The sequence below is a fragment of the Nicotiana sylvestris genome, chromosome 11 (assembly GCF_000393655.2).
Source record: "Nicotiana sylvestris chromosome 11, ASM39365v2, whole genome shotgun sequence".
In the NCBI taxonomy this organism is placed as follows: Eukaryota; Viridiplantae; Streptophyta; class Magnoliopsida; order Solanales; family Solanaceae; genus Nicotiana; species Nicotiana sylvestris.
In genome coordinates, this window is record NC_091067.1 from 18,158,282 (window position 1) to 18,170,116 (window position 11,835).

Consider the following 11,835-nt stretch of genomic DNA (forward strand, 5'->3'; position numbering starts at 1 on the left):
TTACGTCCCTTCACGGGGATGTAGGTAAAAAGGAGGTGTGACAGCTCTGGCGACTCTGCTGGGGACCGAACCCAGAATCTCTGGTTCAGGGTTTAGAATTCGAGCTTAGATAAATTGTTATAGTTGGCTTTGTTTATTATCTGATTTTTACATGATAGGGCCTAATGTGCTAAATGCTGTTTTTACCACTTTGATATTGTCTGAACTGTATATAAACTGTGCCAAAACCCTTCTCTTCTTACCTCCGGGGATGTGCTTGCTAGTTGAGACTCCCTATTCTGTTAGTGTCATACCCTGAAATAAGAAAGAGGTCGGACAAGTTACAAAGTCGGACGATCCTGCGGGTCCCCGGTACGTAGCCCCCTCCTCGACTCGAGTTGTTCGCTCGGGTACACAGTCTAGAACAAATACCCAGGTTACGAACCTAGAATAACTCAGCTTCATACCGGATCCCTAGTAGGAACGTTTGTTTGCATCATGTGCATTTGACTTTGGAGGCTCAACACAGGGGTTGGGTCTGTCTAGGACAGGTGTACCAAAACGACAGAAGACCATCCTGATACATCCAACTTGCTACTTGTGCCTTTGTTTGCTTCGGACTTGCATGCTGACCGGCTTTGAATACTTTGAGGAAAGAGAGATAGAGGTAGTTAATCGCCTGTTTTGAAAAATCAATGTCCAAATAGTGTCGAAACTCTGTCGAATTTTGAGAAAAATGAAAAAAAGAAAAGAAAAGGGGTTTTGTTCATGAGAAATGGTTTTTATTTACCATTGAAAAGAGTCTTGTTTTATCTACCCGAACTACTCCAGTTTGATTCTCACAGGGTGCGGGATACGTAGGCAACCCTCATCGGGTCCAACCTCCCATTTTACAAAAATAGCAAAAAATGTCAAAATTTTAAATTGTCAACATAAATGAGTCGGGTGATGCCGTTTCTGGCAAGAATAGCCGAATGTTCCCGAAAGGGACGCCGGAAGGCTGACTTCGCATAAACAGCCACTTTTAGTCATTTTTGGATTTTTGACTGGTTGACTCACCCAGCTTTAAAATCTTCGTTCCCGAAGTGCTGAAAAGCCGTGTACGCAACCGGATCTTCCTTTCCATCTGTGAAAAATTAAAAAAAAAATATAGTGAGTTTGTTGAGTCAAATAAAATTTCTTAATTACCTTAATAAATGTACAGGATGAGCACGATGCAAAATGAACCTTTTTCAATAATGACCAAAATTCCTTTCAAGTTGCGGCTGTGGTGGGATGATTTAGGTGGTGAAGGGCAAGATGAGGTCAAGAAATATCTGAAAGGTTTTACAGGTTTATTGGAAATCCAGCCTCGGGGGGATATCATAAGAGCTTTGGTCACCTGATGAGACCCGACACACAATGTCTTCCACTTCTCCGATTTTGAACTCACCCCGACTTTGGAGGAAATAGCCGGGTACATCAAAAATGCTGAAGTTCCGTTGAGGCAAAAATACATGGTTTCTCCAAGAGCTGTCACTGTGCATGGGTTCTTAGATTCGTTAAAGATACCCAGGACGGTCCACAACCCAGATTTGGCCGCACGGTTTTGTAATCCGCGCTTCATATACGACAGATACGGTCATGTCGGAGGATTCAACAACCCGGATAACAAGTTATGCAGCAAGAGTAACCGTCAGAAGTGGGACGAGCATAGACGAGTGGCTTTTATGATAACTTTTTTGGGCCTTTTGGTATTCCCAAGGAAAAACGGAAACATTGATATGAAAATAGCCGGGGTCGTCAATACTTTGCTTATTCAAGACAAAAGTACTCTTGCGCCTATGATAGTATCTGATATTTTCAGAGCTCTCACAACCTGCAAAACCAGAGGGAACTTCTTCGAGGGGTGTAACTTTTTGCTACAAATATGGATGACTGAGCATCTCTGCCACCGTTCCTAGCTCTTGAGTTATGGTTCCTCGAAGAAAACTTGCATAGAAGAGTTCTACACAAGAATCAAGGGGGCCAGTCTACCAGAGGGAGTTACAGCATGGACATCATTCTTTCGGACCCTCACCGCCAGCCAAATACAGTGGACACTAGGATGGTTTCCCGTGAACGAGGTCATCCATATGCCGGCAGCTAGGGCCCACTTCCTATTGATGGGGCTCAAGAGCATTCAGCCTTACGCGCCATATCGGGTTTTGAGACAACTCGGGAGATGCCAAACAGTGCCTCAGGAAGAAGATCTTAGTGCTCAAGTAATTGAGATTAGCCCTGACGGACAATTCCCTGAAGCAAGAGTCCGTCAGATCTGGAGCGAATGCCAATATTTAAAAGCAGATACTTGCGTGTAGGATCAGGCCAAAGGTGAAGTAGCGCCAGGATACCTTGCTTGGTACATGAGAGAACTGGAGCATAAAAGGCCGGCTAAAAGGCCCCATCTCCAGGAGTTCGTCCAGGCGTCGCAAGAACAGTGGGGTTGGTTGGCTAAAGAAGAGAGCTACAAGGCAGAAATAGGCAAGCTGAGGCAACATATTGGAGACCTGGAATTTGAAAATAGCCTACAAGTTGATGCTGACCGGGGATAAAAGAGCAAATTGACCCAAGAAAATGAAGCGCTGAAAGCCCAAATCCGACGGATGAGGAGAGATGCTGACAAACAACAAAGTATTCGGTCGGATGAGCGGCTAATAAAAGGGTTAAAAAAGGAAATCGGTGAGTGCAGGGATGATTTGAATCAATCTGAGGATACCATAGCACAACTCCGAGCACAATGGGCAAAGAAAACAAAAGAGCGCACACAGTGCTTACAACAAGCAAGTAAAGATCATGAAAAGACCGTGGTCGGTCTAAAAAGGAAGGTGACCACCCTAGAAAGCAAGGCAGCTAAACAAGCCAAGGCTTTTGAAACCGAGAGTAAACACTGTTGTAATCTGATGGCCTCAATGGAAGATGAAATACAGCAGTTACGAAAGTAACATCTGCATGATTCTCGGGTTTTGAAGGCTAGAGGGGATCAGATAGAACGCCTACTCCTAGAGAGAGACCGAACCAGGAACAAGATTCTGACTATTGCTCGTGCTATCACCAGGAAATGTCGGGAGTGTGAAAACATGACCCGTACTACCTTCTTCTCGGCGGTGATGATATTTGTAAAGCAAATCATGTATGAATTGGAACAGCTGGAAGGGAACCTTACACCTAAACCCGCGGCGAGGCCAAATGACGCCCCGCGGGCACCCAAGTTTAAAACTTTAATGTGTTCATAGTTTGAATTTGCATTTTTAGAGTCTGTTGTCTGTTAGAGTCTGTCTTTATTTCGCATCATAGTATGTCAGTAGTTATTGAGTTCGTACTTGGTTTGGTTTCGAGTATGTTATTTTCCTTCCCAAAAAAGTGTCTGGTTTGTAATAGAACGCTTATTAATGAAAAATCGAAAATTTCCAAAATTTATCTTTTTCTTTTCGCACTTATGTGGCAGAACTACGCCCGGTCTGATTCATGCGGGGACATGATATGTAGGCAATCCACATAAGATTCGACCACCACTAAAAAGAAAAAAGAAAAGGCAAAGTGAATAAAATAAAGGAAAAGAAGGACATAAAAAGAGAGATAAAGAAAGTTTTAGAGGCACAAACAAAGTAAGTCAGAATGACGCATGCAGTCAAAGCAAAGACATGTTAGAAATGGTTAAACTGCCTAGGAACATTGCATCCCCCAACGTGAAATTGCAATATGTGTTAAACTCTAACGCTAACAAGTTTGTTGTTTATCCAGAGAGAGATTTCGAACCAGTTAGTGTGTTAGAACGTTCTGGCAGATTACCATTACCAAACAAGATCCAAAGGGCCCGTACTAAAAAGCATGACTAGTTCAGATCAAAGTGTCGAGGATGAAAGGACGGAGAATCAAATGTTAAAGGAGTAAATGGATAAGATGAGGCAGGAGATGAAAGAAATGCAGCTGGCCTTAGCTAGGGTACAAAAAGTGCCTAACCCTCCCGTTATTCCCACTCTTCCACCAGGACAGACGCCGGAATACCTTCCACCCGGTCTTTCGACAAGCTTCCCCAGTCAGCAATACTATCAGGGAAGAAATGCCTATGATCCCCAAGCTTAACAACCCAATAAGAACCCCCCTCCACCAAATGTTCCTGTTTTCATGGCACCCCCACCAGCCACGCTGCAAAGATCATCCAGCGAGCCATTGTTTCAGGCTCACGATAACCAATATTACCCCCTGAACCAACCTTCAAAGCACCCGAGCCTCATACTTATAATACTCACTTCGAGCTCCCGGTAGAGACTGAAAAGCCGGCTAAGAGCCCAGAGCAAGACGAAGTGCTTCGAAAGTTTAAAAGCCTGGAGCAGTCCTTCAGGAATATCCATGGGTAAGGCAACCAAGTCAGTGTGGCCTACAAAGATCTGTGCCCATTCCCCGATGTTCAATTGCCGGCAGGTTTTAAGATGCCAAAGTTCGATCTATATGAGGGACATGGTGATCCCATGGCACATCTCTGAGGTTTCTGTAGTAAGATGAGAGGGGCAGGTGGAAAGGATGAGCTGTTGATAGCTTATTTTGGTGAAAGTTTAAGCGGGTTCGCACTGGAATGGTACACGAGGCAGGATCCTTGCAGGTGGTACACCTGGGACGATTTAGCACAAGCATTTGTAGGTCACTTTCAGTACAACCTTGAGATCGTCCCTGACCGTCTCACATTGCTAAAACTTGAGAAGAAGCCGGGGGAAAGCTTCCGAGAATTTGGGTTCCGCTGGAGAGAACATGCAGCAAGGGTTGATCCTCCGATGAGAGCGGGGGAAATGATGGACTACTTTCTACAGACTCTAGAGCCAACTTACTTTGGTCACTTGGTGACGTCAGTTGGCAAATCTTTCAACGAGGTAGTAAAAATGGGTGGTATGATTTAAGTCCAACAAAATCCTGAGCTATTCGGCGATTAAAGCAACCACTCAGGCCATCCAGAGCGGCACGGGAGGTACGCTCGGAAAGAAGAAAAAGGAAGATGTCGTAATAGTCAAGGTAGGTACTTGGTCCAGATCCATAGGTCCCCCCCTCACTACCAACCTAAACCTCATCGCTCAAATTACCCACACATTCCATATGGCCCTCCACAGCCCTACTACCCACCACAAGAGCCATATTTCTCTGTCCATCACACCCAAAATTACACCCAGCCTCCGGCTTGCCCACAATGGCGTGCGCTGGCTCCCAAAAATACATATCCACCTCCACAAAACATATACCCACCACCAAGGGCCTACAGGAATCCGTCGGGACCAGGTTTTCGTGGAAATCAGACTTTCAGGAATGAAAGGGTGCAGAGGCCGAGAACATTCACTCTGCTGGGAGAAACCTATACTACTCTGTTCCACAAATTGAGGCAGTTAGGCCTATTGAGTCCTGTGGAGCCCAAATTGCCAAATCCCCTTCCCAAAAATCTGGATCACTCGGTAAGCTGTGAATATTGTTTGGGGGATCCCGGGCATGATACTAAGAAGTGTTGGAAGTCGAAGACTGCCATACAAGATCTTATTGACACAAATAGGATCGAGGTCCAGGAGCCAGAGGCACCACACATAATTCAGAACCCGTTGTCGGCACACCACAGAACCCACATGATCGAGCTTATGCACGAAGGAGGAGAGCTAAAGAAACCCTCACAGACGGTGATGATGATCCGTGCCAGTCCAAAAGAAAGGTCTGTCACACCTCCTTTTTACCTACACCCTTCGCTAAGGGACGTAAAGAGAGTTTTTCCAATTAAAGGACAATCGAAATGGGATTTTATTTAAAGATTCAGAGTCGCCACTTGGGAGATTTGTGGTGTCCCAAGTCACCGGTTGAATCCCAAATCGAGGAAAAGAATGACTTTGTTTAACAGTCTGTGCACCAGAAATCCGGATTAGGAATTCTGTTAACCCGGGAGAAGGTGTTAGGCATTCCCGAGTTCCGTGGTTCTAGCACGGTCGCTCAACTGTCATATTCGGCTTGATTATCTGATTTTATACAATTATGAACCTATGTACAAATTTTAACTGTTTACCGCTTTTGTTATTATTTATTCAAAGAATTGCAACGTCGTGAGAATGCATCTCGAATTGTGCCACATAAATGTACCCACAATTTTCGATACGTTCCAACTTCATTGAGATTTGGATTTGGGTCACATAAATGTGCACCCGAGTTTAGGAGTATAACATTATTAAATACGTGCCTAAAGATACTAATGCGTTGTTATTTTGAGAAAAGCCGTAAAGTTCGCTATGCGGCCTGTCTCGAAATCTAAGCATTTGAAATAACTGTCCGTTGAGGGGCCCGCAGTTTGTGTATTCTTGTTTGTCGAGGCTCGTCTCATTCATTATTTTTAAAGGAATTTGCAACGTCATGGAAATGCATCTCAAACCACGTCACAATCAATGTACCCGTGATTAACAACACATTTCGACTTCGTTGAGATTTGGATTTGGGTCACATAAATGTGCACCCGAGTTTAAGAAAATAAATTATTAAAAGTACGCGCCTAACAGTGACTAACGCGTTATTACTTTGGGGAAAAAGGCCGTGACATTTGCTAAGCGTCCGATCCCGAGTTCTAAGTAATTAATATATATATACAATCGTGAGGGCCCCGCAATCGGTGAGTTTTACTGGGCGAGGCTCATCTCGTTTATTTTGAAAGGACAATCCTAAAGTGACTACATTTTTTTCTATTCTTATTTATCTTTAAAAGAATTTGAAATCCTACTCAATCAACTTAATTCACAAAGTCCGGTACAATAAGATTTGCTATAACTGGGGTTCATGGGCGCATGAGTTCAAATCATTCAACAGTTTTGGGCCTTTCTACAGTCCGTGTAAGGAATCAGTACAAACGCTAGCTTGGGCCCAACTGTGAGCCCAATTAAACAACGGCTGAGGGCAAGGCCCCAAGTCAAAACATCAGTTACATGAATAAAACGCGAATATTACTCCTACTCATTCTACTGTTCGTTATTTACATATAGGAAGTGGCTTATATCATGCATCAAGTCCAATTAGGTTTAACACTACCTTTATTAACGTCAATCCGGGCAACCAGCACCCTTAATCTGAATTACATGTTCCTGCTTCAAAACTAGTGAGCCATTACCAATTGTTTTGAGAAATCTGTGATTACTTAACAGCAGAACAACACAATCAGAAATGCTAAAATCATAATTGATGCCTACGACTGGTGCTATCTAACAATGCTAGTCACATTTACAATCTTCTCTTCTTTTCAATTGTTGCAGTGATATCTGATTTATCAAATGGTGTGCAAGCTAAATACTGAGAATTAATAGAACCTAATCTAACAACTATAGCTTCCAATTGGTTTTAACAGTCCATTAAGCTCGTTCTTAACTACAGGGATCTATATACTACATCAGTGACTGAATAATTTAAATACATCAATCATATAGAAACCAAAGCAAACTTTCAACTCTTCACTTATATTCGAACTCTATGTTTTTAGCTTACAAATGCCAGAGTTACAGTTGTGTACCTGGTATTGGAATACAAGAAGAAGAAGATCAGCAAAGTAGTATGTAACCCAGCAACAACAACAATAACCAGCAACAACCAGTAAACAGAATGTCCAGTGACAGATTTTAAAACCAACAATGAAATCCCGAAAATACTCAATGAAACAGTACCAATACAAACAATGCATACCAGAAATAACAACTCAAGAAACCACTTCAAACCTCAGTGAAATCCCAGAAATACCCAGCACTCAGAACAAAACCAGAATGTATTCAGAAGTGCAAAAGATGCCAGGAACAGTCCTGATTTTTTTTTCAACACTCCAAATAGAACACTCTCAAACAAACTCTCAAACTACTGGTCTCAGGACAAAGGCAGTCCGTTTTCGCTCTCTAAAACTGAACTCTTTTTTGATTTTAAGATCAGCCTGTTCTTTGCTCTTTAATTTTGAATCCTTTGTGTCAAAGATCCAGTCTAACCTTACTCTATAACTCTGACCCTTTTTAGATTCCAAAAGCCCCTCTCCTCTGTCAAAACTCTCCCCTTTACTGCGTATTAATGACTCTATTTATAATCAAACACTGACCCTGCCCCTCCGCTTTCAAAAGCACTTTGGGCAGAATTTTCCCACTAATTCTGCCCATCATCTCCTTTTAATTCCATTAGTATATCTTTTGTTCCCCACTACACTTGTCTTTTCTTTATTTAAATTCAAATAGGTATGGGTACCTATTTCTTAATCCATTTTCTTTAAACTTTTCCCCCACCATTATGTCTTGTTCCCCATTAACACTAAACAATTGTATTAGTTTAATGGTATTTTAGTACCCTACTATCAGCCCACTTAGCTTAAACCTTTTTCAAACCTTTTTATTCCCAAAATAACCCCTTAAACCCCTGTGTATTATCATACCTCAGCCCCTTTCAATTTGTACCCAATCCATCAACTATAACCAATTCAACTAAGTTAGGAATCCTAACAATTGACTAAACTAAAACTCAAAGGTGAACTCAAGTTCAATTCATATCAGCCCCCCAAACATTGTTATTTGACTCAGCAAACTCAAACAACAATTGAATTCAAACCAGTTTAAAATAACATTGCAACAAGATGAAGGACATGGTGATTCAGGGAATAAACCAGAAACAATTCCATGTTAATCCTAAATACGGACAACACTGTAAATACATTAAATGAAAACACTGAATTCATATACCAAGTGATGGGCAACCATAGATGACATACTTTGAACTTACAGTAATAACGAGCAATTATGGGAATAACTACAGTTTATACAAAACTTACTAGCATTGACTGATTCGACTCATTCAGGAAAACAAAGAAGAAACAAAATACAGAGAAAGCACAGAACATTCGAATCTAAACAAAAATAGGAAAGGAGTAGAGGATGAATTTACTGAACCAAAACTAATAGAAAAAGAAGGTAAAATAAAAACCTACCAATTAAACGGGGCCTGGGTTCTAACCTCCGATGCCTTTTGGACTTAGGGCCAAGACGGACCCTAGTCGAGTGTTCCTGAATGAGAAAACATTCGACTAAGGTCCGTTTTGACCTCAGTCTCTGAACTATCTTCAGATCACCATTCTGAAACCCTTGATTCGAGACTTTCCGGGGTGATTCGACGCAAACTAAAGGTGGTTTGGGAACAAGGGAGGTCAGGGGGTGGCAGGGTGTGAGTTTGGTGGCATATGAATGGATTAGGGTCTCGGGGGTGATTCAAAGAAAACTGAGCATGGGACCGGAACGAGGAAGTCATGGGGAAGTTGTGGTGTGAATTTGGTGGCATTTGAACGGATTAAGGTTCCGGCCTGATTTTTTATCTAAGATTCGAAGCACACGGCTGGGATTCAAGGGATAAGAGTTGGGGATTTGGAATGGGGAGGTCGAGGTGATTCCGTGGTGAAAATATAGGGTCGTTTGGACCACCGGAACTGCCGTGAGGCGATTTTCGGTGGGCGGTGCACGGTGGCAAGAGGCGGGGGTATGTTTGGTCTCTGAAACTTAGAGACAAAGAGGTGAAGGGGCATGGCTTTTGGGGGTGGGTGGATGGGTAGGATTTTAGGAATATATATGGTGTGAGGGATTTAATCCCGACCGTTAGATCAATTAAGATCAACGGCTAGGATCAAGGAACTAATCCAATACGGTGTCGTTTGGTTTAGTGTTGGGGTCGGGGTCGATCCGGGTAACGAGTCGGGTATGGGGTTATGAGTGAGGGTGGAGTGATCTGGACCGTTGATCAAGTGAGATCAACGACCTAGATTGAGAGTGACAAAAACAACGTCGTTTGGACGGTCGTATTGCCAGCCTAATTGGACCGGGTAAAAAGTGTATTCGGACTGGGCTGTAAGGGGGTTATTTTGGTTTGGGCCTAGTCTAAATAATTCAAATGGCCCAGTCCGACTTCTCTTTATTTCTTCCTTTTCTTCTATTTTCTTTTCAAATCCTAATCACCAACTAAAACTCCTAATTATAAAATTGACAATTAGCTAAAACATTAACTCTTAATAATAGCTATCACACGATGTTAAAAATAAAGGTAAAATCACACAATTCGGACATTGAATGCAAAGTACATATTTTTTGGTGATTTTTCTATTTTTGTAAAACAAACTTGCTTAATTAAATCCTAAATTGTAAAATTAAATCCTAAATGCACACGCAACACATATTTTTTGCATTTTTCTCATTTAAAATAGAAAATAGACAAAATACACATAAATTACAAACAACACAAAACTACTTTATTTTGAATTTTTGGGAGTAGTTCTCATAGGGCAAAAATCACGTGCTCACAGCTGCCCCTCTTTGTCCGAAAACACAAAAGGTTTTCGTGCAAAGATAAAGTGAGCGGATACGAGAGATTTTTGCCCGTTGGGGATACTCCATGTGAAGCATTTTTTGAAAAATTTAACCGAACCTCTGCTTCAAAGGTTTCCTACATATCCTTGGCTAAAAAAAGGAATCAGGTTAATGTAGTTCGGGAAATTTTGGTAGCTGGGACTACCATGGGACTGCGATGTTGCTGTTACCACTGCTTTTCGACTTCCTTATTACACCATTGCTAGAAAGAAAACAAAAGTTAGACTAAACTAATGATTACATAATCTTATCTATCTTCGACTTGCTCTTGTAGTCTTCTTTCTGATTTCTGAAGTGGGATTCGTGGTAGGGGTATTTTTGTTGTGACCCTCCGCATTACTGACTTCTGACTTGCTCTTGGAATGTATTCCTCTGTTCTGCAGGCGGGCTCCTGACTTCATCAACTTTAAATATAACAACCTCCGTTCTAACAGGCGGGCTCCTGACTCCTTCAACTTAAAATTTAACAACCTCCATTCTACAGGCGGGCTCCTGACTCCAACAACAACTTGAAAAATAATTCAGCCTCCATTCTCCAGGCGGGCTCCTGACTCCAACAACAACTTAAAAATAACTCATCCTCTATTCTCCAGGCGGGCTCCTGACTTCGACAATCTTCTTATAAATATAACACCTCCATTCTCCCGGCGGGCTCCTAACTTCAACTAATTTCTTAAAATATAACACCTCCATTCTCCAGGCGGGCTCCTGACTTCAACTACTTCTTAAAACGTAACACCTCCATTCTCCAGGCGGGCTCCTGACTTCAACTACTTCTTAAAACGTAACACCTCCATTCTCTAGGCGGGCTCCTGACTTCAACTACTTCTTAAAAACATAACACCTCCATTCTCCAGGCAGGCTCCTAACGTCGACTAATTTCTTAAAAATGTAACACCTCCATTCTCCAAGCGGGCTCCTGACTTCGACTAATTCTTAAAACATAAAACCTCCATTCTCTAGGGGGCTCCTGACTTCAACTACTTCTTAAAATGTAACACCTTCATTCTCCAGGCGGGCTCCTGACTTCAACTAATTTCTTAAAAATGTAACACCTCCATTCTCCAGGCGGGCTCCTGACTTCGACTAATTTGTTAAAAATGTAACACCTCCATTCTCCAGGCGGGCTCCTGACTTCAACTAATTTCCTAAAATGTAACACCTCCATTCTCCATGCGGGCTCCTGACTTCGACTAATTCTTAAAACATAACACCTCCATTCTCCAGGCGGGCTCCTGACTTCAACTACTTCTTAAACTATAACACCTCCATTCTCCAGGCGGGCTCCTGACTTCAACTACTTCTTAAAAATATAACACCTCCATTCTCCAGGCGGGCTCCTGACTTTAACTATTTCCTTAAAACCTAACACCTCCATTCTCCAGGCGGGCTCCTGACTTCAACTAATTCCTTAAAAATATAACACCTCCATTCTCCAGTCGGGCTCCTGACTTCAACT